Below are 23314 nucleotides of genomic sequence, written 5' to 3'. Positions count from 1 at the left end.
ACCCTAACCTTAATCCTCACCCTATCCCTAACCCTAACTATAACCCTCACCCTAACAATCACCCTCACCATACCCCTAATGCTAACATTAACCCTCAGCCTCACCCTAAACCTCGCCCTAAACCTTACCCTCACTTTAACATTATCCATCAACATCAACCTAACCCTAACCCTAACCCTTACCCTCACCCTAACCCTCACTTTAACCCTAACCCTAACACTAACACTAAACCTCACCCTAACCGGCACCCTAACCCTAAGCCAAAGCCTAACCCTCAGTCTCACCCTAACCCTTACCCTTACCGAACCCTAACCCTAAACCTCAGCCTAACCCTCATCCTAACCCTAAACCTAACCCTCACCCCAACCGTCACCCTCACCCTCAACCTCACCCTCAGCTTAACCCTAAACCTAACCCTAATACAAAACCTAAACCTTACTCTCTCCCTCACCCTAACTCTAAACCTAACTCTAGCCCTATTCCTTACCCTCACCCTAAAACTAACCCTAATCCTAAACCTAAGCCTCACCCTCACCCTAACCCTTATCCTCAACCTAACCCTAAACCTAACACTCAGCCTAACCCTCAACCTAACCTAAACCCAAACCCTAAACTTAACCTTCACCCAATCCCACACCCTCACCCTCACCCTAACCCTAACCATAACCCTATCACTCACTCTAAACCTAACCCTCACCCTAACCCTAACCCTCACAGTCACCCTAACACTCACCCTAACCAACACCCTAACTCTAACCCTCACCCTCACCATAACCTAACCATAAACCTAACCCTAACCCTAACCCTCACCCCCACACTCAGGCTAACCCTAATCCTAGCAATTAATCCTAACCCTAACCCTAACCATCACCCTCACCCTCACCCTTACCCTAAACTTAAATCTAACCCTTACCCTAAACCTAACCCTAACCTTAATCCTAAACCTAAACCTCAACCTCAACCTAACCCTCACCCTAACACTTACCCTCACCCTCAACCTCACCTTAACCCTAACACTAACCCTCACCCTCATCCTAACCCTACCCTTCACAGTAAGCCTCACCATAACCCTAACCCTAACCCTACCCCTCAGCCTAACCCTCACCCTAACCCTAACTCTAACCATAACGCTCACGCTAAACCTCACGCTCACCATAACCCTAATGCTAACATTAACCCTCAACTTCACCCTAAACCTCGCCCTAACCCTTACCCTCACCATAACCATATCTTTCATCCCCACACTAACCCTCACCCTAACACGTTCCCTCACCCAACCCTATCCCTAACCCTAACACTAACTCTCACCCTAACCCTCACCCTAAAACTCACCCTAACCCTCACCCTAACCCTAAGCTAACCCCAACTCTCACCCTCACCATAACCCTCACCCTAACCCTTATCCTCACCCTAACACTAATCCTAACCCTCAGCCTAATCCTGATCCAAACCCTAACCCTAACCCTATCCCTCACCCTAACATTAACCCTAACCCTAACCCTAACTCTCAACCTAACCCTCAAACTCACCCTCACCCTTAACCTCACCCTCAGAGTAAACCTAAACCTAACCCTAATCCAAAACCTAATCCTCACCCTCACTCTCATCTTAACTCTAAACCTAACCCTAACTTCACCCTCACACTAACCCTCACCCTCATCCTCACCCTCACCTTAACCTTCTCCATAACACTTACCCTCCCACTAAACCTAAACCTAAACCTACCCCTCACCCTTACCCTCACCCTAACCCTAATCCTCACCCTAACACTAACCCTAACCCTACCCCTCACCTTAACCTTCACCCTAAGCCTAACCCTAACCCTAACCATCACCCTAACCCTAACCTGAATCCTAAACCTATCCCTCACCATCACCCTATCCCTTACCCTCACGCTAAGCCTAAACCTAACACTCAGCCTACCCCTCATCCTAACCCTAACCCTAAACCTAACCCTCACCCTCACCTTAACCCTAACCATAACCCTAACCCTCACCCAAACCCTAAAACTCACCCTCACCTTCAACTTCACCCTCAGCATAATCCTAAACCTAACCCTAATTCAAACGCTAACCCTCAACCTCACCCTCATCCGAACTCTAACCCTAACCCTAACCCTCACCCAAACCCTAAACCTAACACTAACCCTCACCCTAACTAAACCCTCACCCTAATACTAAACCTAACCCAAACCCTCAACCTATCGCTCACCTCACCCTAAACCTAAACCTAACCCTCACTCTCACCGTAAACAAAACCCTAACCCTAACCATCACACTAACACTAACCCTCACCCTAACCCTAAACCTAACCCTCAGCCAAACCCTCATCCTAAACCTAACCCTAACCCTCAACCTAACCCTAACCCTAAACCTAACCCTAACCCTCACGCTAAACCTAAGCCTCACCCTCAGCCTAACTGTATACCTAATCCTAACCCTAACTCTAACCCTCACCCTCTCCCTAACTCTAACCCTACCGCTAACTCTGACCCTCACCCAAACCTTAACCATATCCCTAGCCCTCACCCTAACCTTAAACCTCACCCTAACCTTAACCCTAACAGGCACCCTCACCCTAACCCTAACCCCCACCCTAAACCTCACCCTAACCCTAACGCTAACCCTAACCCTCAACCTCACCACAAACCTCACCCTAACCCGTACCCTCACCATAACCCTAACTCTAACCCTAATCCTCACATTTCGCCTAACCCTTACCCTAACCCTAACGCTCACCGTAACCCTAACACTCACTCTCACCCTAACACTCAACATCAACTTAACGATCACCCTAACCCTAAACTTCACCCACACTGTAACAACACCCTCACCCAAACCCTCACCCGAACCCTAACCCTAACCCTGACCCTAACCTTCACCCTAAATCTCACCTTAACCGTAACGCTAACCCTAACCTTCAGTCTCACCTTAACCCTTATCCTCACACTAACCCTAACCCTAACCCTAAAACTCACCCTAACCCTAATCCTAAACCCTACCCTCACACTCACCCTCACCCTAACCGTCACCCTCACGCTCACCCTCACATCACATTAACCCTAACACTAAATCTAACCTGCACCCTAACACTCACCGTCACCCTACCTCACTCTAACCCTAACTCTCAACCACAGCTTAACCCTCACGATCATCCAAACCCTCACCCTGACCCTGAAACTCACCCTCACCCTAACAGTCACCCTCACAATAAACATCACCCTAATGCTAAACTTCACCCTAACCTTAACCCTTAACCTAACCCTAACCCTCACCCTAAACAAACCCTCACCCTAACCCTCACCCTAACCAAAACCCTCAAGCTCACTCTAACCATAACCCTAACACTAATCCTAACACTAAATCTCACCATCACCTTCAAACTCACCCTAACCCTAACCCTAAACCTCACCCTCACCCTAAACATCATCCTAACTCTAATGCTAACCCTAACCATCACCTTCACCATAAACCTCACCCTAACTCTTAACCTCACCATAATCCTAACCTTAACCCTAATCCTCAGCCTAACCCTAACCCACACACACACCCTAAACCTCACCATCACCTGAACCCACATCCTCACACCAACATTAACACTAAGCAAAACCCTAACCCTAATCCTAAACCTAAACCTCATCCTCACCCTCACCTCACCCTAACCCTAACCCTTAACCTAACCTTCACCCCCACCCTCACCCTAACAATCAACTTCACCATAAATATCAACCTAACCCTAACCCTCAGCCTTAACCTAACCCTACCCTCACCCTAAACTTAACCCTCACCCTAACGCTCACCCTATCCCTAATGCTAACACAACACCTCACCCTCACCCTAACCCTCACCCTAACACTTCTCCTCACAATGAACCTAATCCTAAACCTCACCCTAACCCTCACACTAACCCTAATCCTCACCATATCACTAATCCTAACCCTAACCCTCACCCTAATCCTTAACCTCACTCCAACCTTAACTCTTACCCTCACGCTAAACCTCACCCTAAACCTTACCCTCAACCTAAACTGCCAACTAACCCTAACCGTAACCTACGGCGCACTGTAAACCTCACCCTAACCATAACCCTAACCCATAACCTCACCCTAAACCTAACCCTCACTCTCACCCTAACCCTCAACCTAACCTTTATCCTCACACTAACACTTATCCTCAACCTTACCCTAACTATCACACTAACCCTTATCATCACCCTATCCCTAACCCTAACCCTAACCCTCACCCTAACCTCACCCTACCCTAAACCTCACCCTCACCCTAAACCTCACCCTAACCCTTACCCTCACCCTAACCTGCAAACTAAACCTAACCCTAAACCTACGGCTCACCCTAGCCCTCCCCCAAACCAAAACCCTAACCTTAACCCTCACCCTAACCCTAACCTTCACCCTCACCCTAACCCTGCCCCTAACACTTACGCTCACACTAACCCTATCCCTAACCCTCACCCTAACTCTAATTCTCAACAGAACCCTCACCCTCACCCTAACCCTCACCTCACACTAGCCCTCAACCTAACCATAACCCTCATGCTCACCGTAACCCTAATGCTAACATTAACCCTCAACCTCACCCGAAAACTTGCCCTAAACCTTACCCTCACCATAACCCTATCCGCACCCTTACCCTAACTCTCACCCTAACCCTTTCCCTCACCCTAACCCTCACTCAGCCCTAAACCTTTCCCTAACCCTAACCCTCACCCTAAACCTAAGACTAATCCTAACCCTCACCCTCAACATAAACCTCACCCTAAACCTTACCCTCACCCTAAACCTAAACCTAACCCTCAGCTTAACCCTCATCCTAATCCTAACCCTAACCCTAACCCTCAACCTAACCTTAACCCTAACCCTAACCCGAACACTCACCCTAGCCTTAACCCTCACCCTGACCCTCAGCCTCACCCTTAGCCTAAGCCTAACCCTAATCCAAAACCTAACCCTTAACCTCACTCTCACCCTAAATCTAAACCTAACCGTAACCATCACCCTCACCCTAACCCTCACCATCATCCTCCCCCTCACCCTTACCCTCTGCCTAACCCTTATCCTCACACTAACCCTAACTCTAAACCTAACCCTCAACCTAACCCTCACCCCAACACTAACCCTAATACTCAACTTAACCCTCACCCTAACCCTAACCCTAACGATCACACTAACCCTAACCCTAATCCTAAAGCTAACCCTCCCCGTCACCCTAAACCTTACCCTAACCATAAGCCTAAACCTAACCGTCAGCCAAACCCTCGTCCTAAACCTAACCCTAACCCTCACCCTCAGCCTCAACCTAACCCTCACACTCACTCTAAAACTACCCTAAATCTAACCCTACCCTCTCCCTACCCCTCATCTAACCCTAATGCTAACCCTAACCCTCAACCTAACCCTAACCCTACCCCTAATGCTAAACCTCACCCTAACCCTAATCCTCACCCACACCCTAACCCTCACCCTCAAAGGAACTCTCACCCTCAACTGAACCGTCATCCTCACCCTAACCCTCACCCTAATTCTAAACATCACCCAAAACCTAACCCTCACCCTAACCCTAACACAAACCCTATCCATACCCTCACACTCACCCTAACCCACACCCAAACCCTTATTCTCACCCTAACACTAACCCTCAACCTAACCCTAAACAAAACCCTCACACTAACTGTAACCCTCACTCTAATCCTAACACTAACCCTGACCCTAACCTTCACCCTCAACCTGACCCTCACCCTCAGCTTAACCCTAATCCTAATCCTATTCCTAATCCTAAACTTCACACTCACCCTAAACCTAACTCTAACCCTAACCCTCCCCCTCACCCTCACCCTAACCGTCACCCTCACCCTCACCCTAAACATCACCCTAACCCTAAGCCTCACTCTAACCCCAACCCTGACCCTGAACCTAACCTCAGCTTAATCCTCATCCTCACCCTAATCCTCACCCTAACCCTAACCTTTACTTAACCGAAACCCTCACCCACACCCTCAGCCTAACCCTCACCCTCACACAAGCCCTCAACCTAATCCTAACTTTAACTCTAAACTTCACCCTCAACCTCCCCTTCCTCAGCCTTAACCTACCCATAACCCTAATCCTAACCCTAACCGTCAACCCCACCCTCACCCTAACCCTAACCCTAACTCTAACAATAACCCTCACCCTCATCCTAACCCTAATCCTAACCCTAACAATTACTCTAACCCTAACCCTAAAACTCACCCTAACCCTAATCCTAACACTTACCCTCAACCATACCCTCACCCTCATTCTAACCCTCACCCTCACGCTGACCCTCACCATCACACTAACCCTCACAAAAACCCTAACAATCACCCTAGCCCTAACCCTAACCCTCACCCTCACTTTACCCCTCATCCTCAGCCTAATCCTAACTCTAACCTTAAACCTAAACTAACCTCACCCTCACCCTCATCCTACCCCTCACCCTCAACCTCACCCTCACCGTCACACTAACCCTCAACCTCACCCTAAATATAACCTTAACCCTAACCCTTACACTGAACCTAACCCTAACGCTCACCCTAACCCTCACCCTCTAACCCTCACCCTAAACATTATCCTCACACTAACCCTAACCCTAACTTTCACACTAACCCTAAACCTCACTCTAACCGTATCACGACACCTGACCCTAACTCTCACCCTAAACCTAACCCTAACCCTAACACTCACCCTAACCCTAACTCTCAACCTAACCCTCACCCTCACCCTGAACCTCACCATCACCCTAACGCTCACCCTAAACCTAACCCTCACCCTAAACCTAAACCTCAACCTAAACCTAATCCTCACCCTGACCCTCAACCTAACCCTTACTTTAACACTAACCTGTACCCTAAACCTAACCCTCATCCTAACAGTAACCCTCACACTAACCCTAACCCTAGCCCTCACCCTCCCCCTCAACCTCAACCTAACCCTAACACTCATCCTAACCCTAACCCTAAACCTAAACCTCACACTAAACCTATACCTCACCCTAACCCTAATCCTCACAGTAAACATAACAGTCACTCTATCCCTAACCCTATCCCTCAGCCTAACCCTCACCCTAAACCTAACCCTAACCCTAATCCTCATCCTATCCCTAACCTTAACCCTAACCCTCACCCTAACCCTAAGGCTAACCGTAACCCTCACCCTCATACTAATCCTCAACCTAACCCATACTCTCACCCTAATCCTCACCCTCACCCTCAATCTAACACTAACCCTCACCATAACCCTCACACTTACTGTCACCCTGACCCTCAGCCAAACCATATCCCTAACCCTAATCCTAACACTAAAACTCATCCTATACCTCACACTCAAACTAACCCTAAACCAAACACTAACCCTCACCCTAAACCTCACCGTAACCCTAACACTAACCCTAACATTCATCCTCACAATAAACCTCACCCTATACCTTACCCTCACCATAACCCTAACCCTAACCCTAACCCTAACCCTAACCCTAACCCTCACAGTAACCCTAACACTCATCCTAACCCTCACCTTAACATTCAACCTCATCCTAATCCTCACCCTAACCTAGCCTTAACCCTTACCTAAGCTAAACCCTCACCCTCACCCTCACCCTAACCCTCACCCTCACCCTAGCCCACACCATAACCCTAACCCTAAACCTAACACTCACACTAACCCTAAACCTAACACTCAGCCTAAACCTTATCCTAACCGTAAACCTAAAACTAACCTTCACCCTAACTAAACCCTAACCCTAACCCAAACCCTAACCTTCACACTAATCTTAAACTTAACCCTGATCCTAATGATCATCCTAACCCTAACCCTAACCCTAACCCTCAACCTAAACCTAACCCTAACCCTAACCCTCACCCTAACCCTAAACTCACCCTCAACCTCAGCCTAAACCTAGTGCTAACCCTAACCCTAACCCTCACCCTCAACCTAACTCTAACCCCAAACCAAGCTCTCCCCCTCCCCCTCACACTCATTCTAACCTTCACTCTAACCCTAACCCTCACCCTCAACATCACCCTCACCCTCAGCCCAACCCAAGTCCTTACTCTAATCCTAACCCTCAACCTATACCTGACCCTAACCCTAACCGTAATCCTAACCATCACCCTAACCCTCACCCTCACCACAGTCCACAACTAACCCGAACCCTAAACCTAACCCTCACACTAACCCTAACCCTAACCCTGAGCCTAACCCTAACCCTCAGCCTAACGCTCATCCTAAACCTAACCCTAACCCTAACCCTAAACCTCAACCTAACGCTCATTCTAACCCTAACTTTAACGATAACCCTAAACCTGACCCTCAATTTAAACCTCTCCTAACCCTAATTCTAACCCTAAACCTCACCCTCACCCTAACCCTAATCCTAACACTAACCCTAAACCTCACCCTAGCTATCACCCTAACCATCAGCCTCAGCCTAAACATCACCCTAACCTTAACCCACACCCTAACCCTAGCCCTAACCCTCACCATAAACCTCACGCTAACCCTAACCCTCACCCTAGCCCTAAAACTACACCTCACCCTACCCCTCACCCTAACCCTTACCCTCACCCTAACCCAAACCCTAACCCTCACCCTCACACTAGCCCTCACACTTACACTAATCCTAACCATAACCCTAAACCTAAACCTAAACCTCACCCTCACCCTAACCCTCACCCTCACCCTAACCCTAACCCTAAACCTCACACTCACTCTAACCCTAACCCTAACACTAATGCTAACCCTAAGCCTCACCCACACCCTAACCCTCACCCTAACCCTTACCCTCACACTCTCCCTCACCCTTACCCTAAACCTACCCTTTCAGCCTAACCCTCACCTTAACCCTTACCTTCACTATAAACCTAACCCAAACCCTAATCCTCATACTAACCCTAAACCTAACCCGAACCCTAACCCTCACTTTAACCCTCACCCTAATCCTAACACTGACCCTAACCCTCACCCTAATGCTAACACTAAACCTTAACCTCACCCTCACCCTAACCCTCACTGTCACCTTAACACTCAACATCACCATAATCCTCACCCTAACCCTAACCCTCAAACTAAACCTCACCCTAACCCTTACCCTCAGCATAACCTTAACCCTACCTCACACCCTAACCCTTACCTTCACCGTCACCCTCACCCTCACCCTAACCGTAATCCTAACATTCACCCCAACCCTAACTCTCACCCTAACCCTCGCCCTCACCCTAGCCCTCACCGTAGCTCTCACCCTAAGCCTAACCCTAACACTCACCCTCACCCTAAACCTCAGCCTCACCCTAAACCTAAAGCTAATCCTAACCCTATTCCTCACCCTCACCCTCACTCTAAACCTAACCGTAAACCTAATGCTAACCCTAAACCACTCCCTCACTTTTACCCTAATCCTAAACCTCACCCTAACTCTAATGCTATACCTAACCCTAACCCTCACCCTAACACTAATGCTAACCCTAATACTCAACCTCATACTAAACCTCACCCTAAAACTTACCCTCATGCTAACCCTCACGTAACCCTAAAACTAAACCTAACCCTCACACAAACACTCACCCTAAACCTTACACTAACCCTATCCCTCACCCTAACCCTCAACATTCCCTTATCCTCACACTAACCCTAACCCTAACCCTACACCTCACCCTAACGCTAACACTGAACTGAACCCTAACACTAACCCACACCTTTACCCTACACCTAACCCTCATCCAACCGCTCACCCTAACCCTAACACTAACCCTATCCCGCTCCCTCATCCTAACCCTCACCCTAAAGCTTACCCTCACCCTAACCCTAACGGTCACACTAAACCTAACCCACACACTAACCCTAGCCATAATCCTCACCCTAACCCTCATCCTAACCCTAAACCTAACCCCCAACCTAACCCTAAGGCTAAACATTACCCTAACCACAGCCCTTACCCTCACCCTCACCCTAAACATCAACCTAACCCTAACCCTAACCCTAACCCTCACCTTAACCCTAACCCTCACCTTCAACCTCACCCTCAGCCTAATCCTCACCCTAAACCTAACCCTAAACCTTTACTAACCGAAAGCTGCACCCTCACACTAACCCTCAACCTAACGCTCGCCCTCACCATAGCCCTCACCTTAAGCCTAAAGCTAACCCTCACTCTCACCCTCACCCTCAAACATATCCTAAACCTCAGCCTCACCCTAACCCTAAACTTAATCCTAACCCTAATCCTCAACCTCACCCTCACTCTAACCCTAATGGTAAACCTAATGCTAACCCTAACCATAAACCTATCCCTAACCCACACCCTAACCCTAACCATAATCCTCACCCTAATCCTAATCCTAACCCTAACCCTAACCCTCAACCTAAACCTAAACCTAAACATTACCCTAAACCTAACCCTAACCCTCACCCTCACCCTCACCCTCAGCCTATCACTAACCCTAAACCTAATCCTAATCCTAACACTCACCCTCACACTCACCCTAACTGGAACCCTAACCATAAACCTAAACCTCCCCCTAAACATAAACCTATCCCTAACCCACACTCTAACCATAAACATCACCCTAACCCTAACCCTAACCCTCACCCTCACCCTAACCCTAACCCTCACCCTAACTCTCACCTTAACCCTAACGCTAACCCTAACCCTCAACCTCAACCTAAAACTCACCCTAACCCATACCCTCACCATAACCCTAAGGGTAACCCTAACCCTAATCCTCACACTCACCCTAACCCTAACCCTCACCCTATAACTCAACCTAACCCTAACCCTCACCCTCACCCTAACCCTCACCGTCACCTTATCCCTCAATCTAACCCTAACCGTCACAGACACCCTAAAACTCACACTCACCCAAACCCTCACCCTAACCCTAACCCTAACCCTCACCCCAACCCTAACCCTCACCCTAACCCTAACTTTAACCCTCACACTCACCCTAACCCTAAACCTAACCCTTAGCCAAACCCTCACCCTAACCCTTAATCTAACCTTAACCCTCACTCTCACCCTAATCCTCAACCTAAACATTATCCTTACACCAACCCTAACCCTAACCCTCACACTAACCCTAATCCTCACCCTATCCCTAACCATAACCCTCACCCTAACCCTCACCCTAACCCTAACCCTAACCCTCATCCTAATCCTAAACTTAACCCTAACACTCACCCTCACCCTAACCCTCACCAACACACTAACTCTCACCCTCATCCGAACCCTCACTCTCACCCTAACCCTCACCAACACCCTAAGCTACACCCTCAACCGAATCCTCACTCTTTCCCTCACCCTCAACATAAACATCACCCTAACCCAAACCTAACCCTACCCCTCACCCTCACCCTGTCATCCTAAACCTTATCCTCACCCTAACCCTAACCCTAACCCTAACCCTCACCCTAACCCTAACCCTCACCTGAACCCTCACTCTCAACTTCACCCTCACCCTAAACATCACCCTAACCCTAAACCTCACGCTAACCCTAACCCTAACCCTCACCCTAACCCTAACCCTCACCTTAAACCTCACCCTCACCCAAATCCTCACACTAAACCTAACAATAAACCTTTCCTAACCAAAAATATCACCCTCACCCTAGCCCTCACCCTAAACCTAACCCTAAACTTAACCCTCACCCTCACTCTCACCCTCACCCTCAGTCAAACCTAACCCTACTCCAACCCTAACCCTCACCCTCACCCTCACCCTCACCCGCAACCTAACCCTAACAATAACCCTAACCCTCACCCTAACACTGAACCTCAACCTCACCCTCACCCTAACCCTAATCCTAACACTAACTCTAATCCTAACCCTCAAACTCACCCTAACCCTCACCCTAACCCTTACCCTCAACTTCTCCTAACCCTAATCCTAACCCTCACACTAACCCGAACCCTCACCCTAACCATACCACTAACCCTAACCCTTACCCTCACCCTAAACATAACCCTAACAGTAACCCTAAACCTAAACTTAGTCCTCACACTAACCCTAACCCTCACCCACACATTAACCCGAACGCTCACCCGAAACCTCAGCCTAACCCTAACCCTAAACCTAACCCTAACACTCCCACTAAACCTAACCCTCACCCTAACTGTAACCCTACACATCAGCCTAAACCTCAACCTAACACTAACCCTAACGCTAATCCTTACCCTATCCCTAAATAAAACCCTAACCCTCAAACTCATCCTAGCCCTCACCCTAACCCTACCCCAAACCCTAACCCTCACACTAAACCTAACCCTCACCCTATCCCTAAACCTTCCCCTCAGCCTAAGACTCACCCTAACCCTAACCCTAATCCTAAACCTAATCCTCACCCTATCCCTAACCCTAACCCACACACTCACCCTAGCCCTCACCCTAACCTCATCCTAACCCTATCCCTAAACTTAAACCTCACCCTCATCCTAACCCTCACCCTAACCCTTACCCCTAACCTAATCCTATCACTGACCCTAACCTTAACCCTAAAACTCACACTAACCCTAACCCTCACCCTAATCCTAACCCTACCCCACAGCGTATTCCTCATCCTAACCCTAACCCTAATCCTATCGCTCAACCTAACCCTAACCCTAACATTAACCTGAACCCTCACCCAAAACCTAACCCTCACCATCACCCTCACACTCACCCTCAGCCTAATCCTAACACTAACCCTAATCCTAAACCTAACCCTCACCCACAGCCTCACCCTAACTCTAACCCGAACCGTAACCATAAACCTCCCCCTTCACGCAAACCCTCACCCGAACCCTCACTCTCACCCTACGGCTCACCCTCACCTTAACCCTAAACCTAACGCTAAACCTAACCCTAAACCTCACCCTCACCCTCAAACTCACCCTAACCCTAAGCCTCACTGTTACCCTAAACCTCACCCTAACCCTTAACCTTACACTAACCCTAACCCTCACACTAAACCTAAGCCTCACCCTCACCCTTACCCTAACCCTACCCTCATCCTAACCCTCAACATAATCGTAACGCTCACCCTCACCCTATCCCTAACCCTAACCCTAACCCTCACCCTAACCCTAACCCTCAAACTCACACTAACCCTAACCCTCACACTAAACCTAACCCTCACCCTCACCCTAACATTAACCCTACCCCTCACCCTACCCCTCACCCTCAACCTAGCCCTCACCCTTAACCTAATCCTAACCCTGACCCTAAACTTAACCCTAAAACTCACACTAACCCTAACCCTCACCCTAAAGCTAACCCTACCCCACAGCCTAACCCTCATCCTAACCCTAACCCTAACCCTATCCCTCACCCTAACACTAACACTAACATTAACACTAAACCTCACCCCAAACCTAACCCTCACCCTCACCCTCACCATCACCCTAACTCTAAACCTAACCTTACCCCTCACCCTCACCCTCACCCTAACCCTAACCCTAACCCTCACCTTAACCCTCACCCTAATCCTAACCCTGATCCTAACCCTCACCCTAAAGCTAACACTAAACCTAAACCTCACCCTCACCCTAACCCTCACCATCAACCTAACCCTAACCCAAACACGAACCCTCACCTCAACCTAACCCTCACCCTTAACCTAACCTTAAACCTAACCCTAATCCATTCCCTAACACTCAACCTCACCCTCACCTTAAGCCTAACCCTAACCCTAATCCTAAACCTAACCCTCACCCTCACCCTAACCCTAACCCTAACCCTAATCCTAAACCGAACCCTCAACTTCACCCTAAATCTACCTCTAAACATCAAACTCACACTCACCCTTACCCTATCCCCAACCCTAAACCTTAGCCTAACCCTAACCCTCACCATAACCCTAACCATAACCCTCACCCTAACCCTAACAATAACCCTATCCCTCACACTAACCCTTATCCTCACACTTACCCTAAACCTAACCTTAAACCTCACACTAACCCTAAACCTCACCCCAACCCTGACCCTACCCCTCACCCTAAACCTCACCCTAATCCAAAACCTAACCCTAACCAACACCCTAAACCTAACTGTAACCCTCACCCTCATGCTAACCCTCATCCACACCCTAATCCTTACCCTCAACCGAACCCTCACCCTCACCCTAACCCTCACCCTCACCCTAAACATCACCCTAAACCTAACCCTCACCCTAACCCTAATCATAAACCTCAACCTCACCCTCACCCTCAGCCTAACCCTAGTCCTTAACCTAATCATAATACTCACCCTCACCCTAACCCTCACACTAACCCTTACCCGATCCTTCATCTAACCCTAACCCTAACCAGCACACTAACCCGAATCCTCACCCTAACCATAAAACTAACCCTAACCCTTACCCTCACCCTAATCCTAACCCTAACAATAACCGTAACCCTAAAGCTAGTCCTCACACTAACCCTAACCCTCACCCACACCTTAACCCGAACCCTCACCTGAACCCTCACCCTAACCCTAACCATAAACCTAACCGTAACACTCCCACTAAACCTAACCCTCACCCTAACTGTAACCCTACCCATCAGCCTAAACCTCAGCCTAACCCTAACCCTAACCCTAACCCTAATCCTAAACCTAATCCTCACTCTCACACTCACGCTATCCCTACCCCTAACATTCACCCTCACCCTAAGACTAACCCTAACCCTCACCCTCACCCTCAGCCAAACCCTTAACCTCACCTTAACGCTAACCAAAACCTTCACCCTAACCCTAAAACTACCCCTCAAACTAACCCTAACCCTAACCCTCAACCCAACCATGATGCTAACACAAATGCTCACTCTCAAACTAACCCTTAGATTAAACTTTACCCTCAACATAACCTTATCCCTCACCCTCTCCGTAACCCTCACCCTACCCCTTCCCCTCCCCCTAAACCTCATCCTACCCCAAACCCTAACCCTAACCCTAAACTTCACCCTAACCCTCACCCTAACCCTAACCCTAACCCTCACCCTAACCCTCACCCTCAAACTAACCCTAACCCTAACCCTGACCCTCACCCTAGCTGTCATCCTAACTCTTACCCTCACGCTAACCCTAACCCTAACCCTCACCATAACCCGAAAACTACCCCTCAGCCTAACCCTAACCCTAACCCTCAACCCAACCCTGATGCTATCACAAATGCTCACTCTCAACCTAACCTTTAGATTAACCCTTACCCTCACCATAACCCTATCCCTCACCCTAACCCTCACCCTAACCCTAACCCTAACCCTCACCCCAACCCTCACCCTAACCCTAACCCTAACCCTAACCCTCAACCTCACCCTAACTGTCATCATAAGCCTTACCCTCACCCTAAACCTAAACCTAATCCTAAACCTAACCCTCACCCTAACCCTAACCCTCACACGAACCCTCAGTCTCACTTTCACCGTCACCCTAAACATCAACCTAACCTTCACCCTCACCCTAACCCTAACCCTAACAATGACCCTAACCCTAACCCTCACCTTAAACCTCACCCTCACCCTAATCCTCACCCTAAACTTAACCCTAAACTTTTCCTAAACAAAAACATCACCCTCACATTAGTCCTCACCCTAAACCTAACCCTAACCTTAATCCTCTCCCTCCTCCTCACCTTCACCCTCAGCCTCAGCCTCAGCCTCAGACTCACCTAACCCTAACCTACACCCTAGCCCTAACCCTAACCCTAACCCTAACCTTAACACTCAAGCTAATCCTAAACCTAACCCTAATGCTAACCCTAACCCTCACCCTCAGCCTAACCCTCACCCTAAACCTCAACCTCAGCCTAAACATCTCCCTAACCCCAACCCTCACCCTAACCCTAAGACTAACTCTCACCCTGAACCTAACCTCAGCTTAATCCTCATCCTCACCCAAATCCTCACCCTAACCCTAACCTTTACCTAACCAAAACCCTCACCCTCACCCTCAGCCTAACCCTAACCCTCACCCAAGCCCTCACCTTAACCCTAAAATTAACCCTAACACACACCCTCAACCTCCCCTTCCCCATCAGCCTTACCCTAACCATAACCCTAAGCCTAACCCTAACCCTCAAGCCCACCCTCACCCTCACCCTAACCCTAACCCTAACAATAACCCTCACCCTCATCCTAACCTTAACCCTAACAATAACTCTAACCCTAGCCCTAACCCTAAAACTCACCCTAACCCTAATCCTAACCCTAACCCTCAACCTCACCCTCACCATCATTCTAACCCTCACCTTCACGCTGACCCTCACCATCACACTAACCCACACACTAACCCTAACCCTCACCCTAGCCCTAACCCTAACCCTAACCCTCACTTTCCCCCTCACCCTCAGCCCAACCCTAACTCTAACCCTAATCCTAAACAAACCTTACCCTCACCCTAACCCTCCTCCTCAGCCTCACCCTCACCCTCACCCTCACACTAACACTCAACATCATCCTAAACATCACCTTAACCCTAAACTTCAAACTGAACCTAACCGTAACGCTCACTCTAACCCTCACCCTCAAACTAACCCTCACCCTAAACATTATCCTAACACTAAACCTAACCCTACCCCTAACCTTCACACTAACTCTAACCATCAGTCTAACCGTATCCCGACACCTCACCCTAACTCTCACCCTAACCCTAACACTAACCCTAACACTCAGCCTAACCCTAACTCTAAACCTAACAGTCACCCTCACCCTAACCCTCACCATCACCCTAACATTCACCCTAACCCTAAACCTAACCCTCACCCTAACCCTTACTTTAACACTAACCCTCACCCTAAACCTAACCCTCACGCTAACAATAACACTCACACTAACCCTAAACCTAGCCCTATCCCTCACCCTCACCCTCAACATAACCCTAACACTCATCTTAACCCTAACCCTAAACCTAAACCTCACAGTAAAACTAAACCTCACCCTAACCATAATCCTCAAAATAAACCTAAAAATCACTCTATCCCTAACCCTACCCCTCATCCTAAACCTCACCCTAAACCTAACCCTAACCCTAATCCTCACCCTATCCCTAACCTTAACCCTAACCCTCACCCTAAACCTCACCCTCACCCTAACCCTAATGCTAACCCTAAGCCTCACCCTCACCCTAACCCTCAACCTAACCCTTACCCTCAACCTAACCCTTAACCTGACCCTAACCCTAACCCTCACTCTCGCCCTAACCCTCACCCTAACATTTACCCATACACTCACCCTAACCCTAACCCTCACCCTTACCCTAACCCTAACCCTAGCCCTAACCCTCACCCTAAACCTAACCCTCACTCTTACAGTCACCCTCAAACTCAGCCAAAACCTAATCCTTACCCTAATCCTAACCCTAACCCTCACCCTAACTCTAACCCTAACCCTCAACCTCACCCTAACCATATACCTATCCCTCACCCTAACACTAACACTCACCCTATACCACACCCTCACCCTAACCCTAAACCAAAACCTAATGCTCACCCTAAATCTCACCCTAACCCTAACACTAAACCTAAACTTCATCCTCACAATAAACCTCACCCTATACCTTACACTCACCATTACCCTAACCCAAACACTAAACCTAATCCTCAACCACACCATAACCTTCACCCTCACCTTAACCCTCACCCTCACCCTAAACATCCCCCAAACCCTCACCCTCATGGTAACCCTAACCTTAACCCTCACCCTAAACCTAACCCTCACTCTCACACTAATCCTCAACATAAACCTAACCCTGACCTAAAAGGAACCCTCACCTTAACCCTCACACTAACCCTCACCCTCATCCTACCCCTCACCCTAAACCTAACCCGAACCCTAACCCTAACCCTAAACCTAACCCTATTCCTATTCCTAACCCTCAACCTAAACCTAACTCTAACATTAACCCTCACCCTCACCCTCACCCTCACTGAACACTCACCCTCACCATAAACATCACCCTAACCATAACCCACACCCTAACCTAACCTCAGATTAACCCTCACCCTTAACCTAATCCTCACCCTAACCCTAAGACTAACGTGAACGAATCCCTCACCCTCACACTAACCCTCACCCTAGCCCTAAACCTAACCCTAACCATAACACATACCCACACCCTAACCCTCACCCTCATCCTCACTCTAACCCTAATCCTAACCCTAATCTTAACCCTCATGCTCACCCTACCCCTCTCCCTAACCTTAACTGTATCCCTAACCCTCACCCTCATCCTAACCATCATGCTCACCCGAACACTCACCCTCAACCTAAACGATACTCTCACAATCAATATCAGGTTAACCCTAACCCTCAACCTAACCCTAACTCTAACCCTCAGACTAATGCTCATCCTAACCCTAACCCTAACCCTAACCTTCACCCTAACCCAAACCCTACCCATAAAACTCACACTAAACCTAACCCTCACCCTCACCCTCAGGCTAACTCTAATACTAACCCTAACCCTCACACTCAACCTAACACTAAACCTAAACATATCCCTAACCCTCACCTTAACCCTAACCCAAAAACTATACCTCACCCTCACCCTAACCCTCACCATAACCCTCACACTAAACCTCACCCTAACCCTTACCCTCACCATAAACCTCACTATAACCCTAATCCTCACCCTAAACCTAACCCTCACCAACAACCTAAACCTCACCCCCAGCGGAACCCTAACCCACAACCTAACACTCACCCTAACCCTAACCCTAACACTATTCCTCAACCTAAACCTAACCCTTAAACTCACCCTAACCCTACACCTACGCCTAACCCTCACCCACACCCTCACCCTCACCCTCACCCTAACCCTCACCCTAACCATAACCCTACCCTTCACCCTAAACCTCACACTAACCCTAACCCTAATCCAAACCCTCAACCTAACCCTAAAACTACCCCTAACCCTCAACCTCACACTAAACCTAAACCTAACACTAACACTCAATCTAACCCTAATTCTCACCCACACCCTAACCCTCACCCTCACCTTAACCCTCACCCTAACTCTAAACATCACCCAAACCCTAACACTCACCCTAACCCTAGCCATAACCTTCACCTAACCCTAATCCAAAGCCTAATCATAAACCTCACCCTATTCCTCAACATAACCCTAACGCTTGGCTAAAAGAAACTCTCAATCTGAAACTCACACTAACCCTCACCCTCACCCTAACCATCACCCTAATCCTAACCCTAACCCTAACCCTCACCCTCACCCTAAACCTCACTCTAACTCTTACCCTCACCCTAACCCTAAGCCTAACACTAACCCTAAACCTAAACTTCAGCCTCACCCTCACCATCAACCTCACCTTTAGCCTAACCCTAACCCTAACCCTATTCCCAATCCTAACACTCTCCCTCAAACTTACCCTAACCCTCACCCTCACCCTAACTTTCACCCTCACCCTAAACATCACCCTAATAATAAACCTCACCCTAACCCTAACGCTAAACCTTACCCTAACCCTAACCTCATCTTAACTCTAACCCTGACGTAAACGAAACGCTCACCCTCAACCTCACACTAACCCTCACCCTCACCCTAGCCCTCACCCTCACCCTAACCCTAAATATAACCCTCAACCTCACCCTCACCCTCACCCCAACCCTAACCCTAACCCTAACCCTCACCCCAAACCTAACCCTCACCCTAACACTAACCCTCACTCTCACCCTCACCCTAATCCTAACCATAACTCTAATCCTAACCCTCACCCTCACCATAACCCTCATCCTAAACCATACCCTCACCCTCACCCTAAGTGTAACCCTAAACCTCACAGTAACCCTAACACTCAACCTAATCCTAACCCTAACCTTAACCCTCAACCTCACCCTAATCCTCAACCTAACCTTTCCTTAACCCTTACCTAAACTAAACCTTCACTCTCACCCTCACCCTAACCCTCATTCTAACCCTAACCCTACCCTTCACCCTAACACTCATACTAACCCTAACCCTAATCTTAACCGTCAACCTAATCCTAACCCTAGCCCTTACCCTCACCCTCACACTAACCCTAAACCTAATGCTAACACTCAACCTAACACTAATGCTCACCCACATCCTAACTCTCACCCTCACTCGAACCCTTACCCTCACCCGAACCCTCATCCTCGCTCTAATCCTCACCGTCACGTTAAACATCAACCAAACCCTAACCCTCACCGTAACCCTTGCTCTAACCCTCACCCTAACCCTAAACCTCAACCTAACCCTCACCCTCACGTTAATCCTCATCATAACACTAAACCTTGGCTAACAGAAACCCTCACCCTGGGCTGGGAAGGTGGCTCAGTGGTAGAGCGCTTGCCTTGCATGCCTGAGGCCCTGGGTTCGATTCCTCAGCACCACATAAGCAAAAAGAAAAAAGCCGGAAGTGGCACTGTGGCTCAAGTGGTAGAGCGCTAGCCTTGAGCTGAAGAGCTGAGGGACAGCGCCCACGCCCAGAGTTCAGGCCCCATGACCGAACCCAAAAAAAAATTAAAAAAAAAAACCCTCACCCTAACCCTCATACTAACCCTCACCCTCACCCTAGCCCTCACCCTAATCTTAACCCTAACCCTAAAACTCACACTCACACTAAACCTCACTCTAACCCTTCCCCTTCCCCTAACCCTAACCCTAACAATTAGCCTCACAGTAACCGTAACTCTCACCTTAACCCTAACCCTAACCCTAACCCAAACACTCACCCTCACCCTCACCATCACCCTCACCCTCACCTTCAGCCTAACCCTAACCGTAACCCTGTTCCCAAACCTAAACCTCACCCTCACCCTTACACTAACCCTCACCCTCACCCTAACCCTCACCCTCACCCTAAACATCACCCTAACCCTAAACTTCACCCTAAACCTAACCCTAACCCTAACCCTAAACCTAACCTCAGGTTAAACCTAACCCTGAGGTAAATGAAACCCTCACCGTAAACCTCATACTAACCCTACCCTCACCCTAACCATCACCTTCACCCTAACCTTAATCCTAAACATCAACCTCACCCTCACCCTCACCCTCAGCCTAAACCTAACCCTAAACCTAACCCTAACCCTCACCCTCACCCTCAAACCAACCCTAATCCTCACACTAACACTAACCATTCATCCTTACCATCACCCTAATCCTAACTGTAACTCTAATCCTAACCCTCACCCTCACCCTAAACCTCAACCTAACCCTTACCCTCACCCTCACCCTAACCTTAACCCTAACCCTCAAAGTAATCCTAACCCTCACCCTAACCCTAATCCTCACCTTAACCCTCCACCTCACCCTAATCCTCACCCTAACCTAACCTTAACCCTTACCTAAACTAAACCCTCACCCTAAACCTCACCCTCAACCTAGCCCACCCCCTAACCCTAACCCTAAACCTAACCCTCACAGTAACCCTAACCCTAATCCTCTGTCTGAACTTTATCCTAACCCTAAAGCTAAAACTAACCTTCAACCTAATCAAACCCTAACCCATACCCTCACACTAACCCTAACTCTAACCCTCAGCCTAATGCTCATCCTAACCCTAACCATAACCCTAACCTTCACGCTAAACCTAACCCTAACCCTCAACCTAACCCTAAACCTCACCCTCAACCTCACACTCACCCTAAGCACAAACCTAGTGCTAACCCTAATCCTAACCCTCACCCTCAACCTAACTCTAACCCTAAACCAAACTCTCCCCCTTCCCCTCACCCTCACTCTAAACCTCACTGTAACCCTACCCCTAAACCTCAACCTAACTTGCATCCTAACCCTAACCCTAGCACTAACCCTAACCCTGACCCTCAATTTAACCCTCCCCATAACCCTAAGTCTAACCCTAAACCTCACCCTCAACCTATCCCTAATCCTAACACTAAACCTAAACCTCACCCTAACTCTCAGAATAACCCTCAGCCTCACCCTAAACATCACCCTAAGCTTAACCCACACCCTAACTCTAACCCTAACCCTCACCCTCACCCTAACCACAGCTTAAACCTAACCCAGATGTAAACGAAATCCTCACCCTCACTCTCACCCTAATCCTCACCCTAACCCTAACCCTGATGTAAAAGAAACCCTCACCCTAACCCTCACTTTAACCCGCACCCTCACCCTAGCCCTCACCCTCACCCTCAACCTAACACTAACCATCAACCTCACCCTCACCCTCACCCTCAGCCTAAACCTAACCCTAACCTAACCCTAACCCTCAACCTTACCCGCACCCTAATCCTAACAATAACCCTAACCCTCACCCTAATACTAAACCTCAACCTCACCCTAACCCTAATCCTAACCCTAACTCTAATCCTAACCCTCATCCTCACCCTAACCCTCACCCTAACCCTTACCCTCACTTTCACCTAAACCTATCCCTAACCCTCACACTAACCCGAACCCTCTCCCTAACCGTAACACTAACCCTACCCCTCAGCCTAAGACTCACCCTAACCCTAAACCTAAACCTAAACATAACCCTCACCCTATCCCTAACCCTAATCCTAACCCTCACACTAACCCTAGCCCTCACCCTAACCTCAGCCTAAACCTATCCCTAACCCTAAACCTCACCCTCATCCTAACCCTCACACTAACCCTTACCCTCACCCTAACTAACCCTGACCCTAATCTTAACCCTAAATCTCACACTAACCCTAACCCTCACCCTAACACTAACCCTACCCCACAGCCTAACCCTCATCCTAAAACTAATCCTAACCCTATCCCTCACCCTAACCCTAACCCTAATATTAAGCCTAACCCTCACCCTAACCCTAATCCAAAACCTAACCCACACCCACACACCCTAACTCTATCCCGAACACTAACCATAACCCTCCCCCTCCCTTTCCCCCTCACCCGAACTCTCACTCTCACCCTAATACTCACCCTCACCCTAACCCTAACCCTATCCCTAACCCTCACCCTAACCTTAAACCTCACACATACCATCAACCTCACACTCACCCTAACCCTCACCATCACCCTAAACTTAACCCTAACCATAAACCTCACGCTAACCCTAAACCTAACCCCTCCCCTCCCCTGAAACTTCACCCTCACCCTCACCCTAACAATAACCCTCACCTTAATCCTAACCCTAACACTCACCCTAACCCTAACCCTCACCTCAGCCCTCAACCTCATCCTAATCCTCACCCTAAACTTACCCTAACCCTTACCTAATGTAAACCCTCACCCTCACCCTAACCCAACGCTAAAACGAACCTCATACTAACGCTAACCCTAATCCTCAGCCTAACGTTCATCCTAAACCTAACCCTAACCCTAACCCTCACCCTAACCCTAACCATAACCCTAACCCTCA

Source organism: Dipodomys merriami, unplaced genomic scaffold (assembly GCF_024711535.1).
Source record: "Dipodomys merriami isolate MVZ:Mamm:240054 unplaced genomic scaffold, mDipMer1.0.p SCAF_95, whole genome shotgun sequence".
Classification (NCBI taxonomy): domain Eukaryota; kingdom Metazoa; phylum Chordata; class Mammalia; order Rodentia; family Heteromyidae; genus Dipodomys; species Dipodomys merriami.
This window is presented reverse-complemented; position numbering follows the sequence as displayed.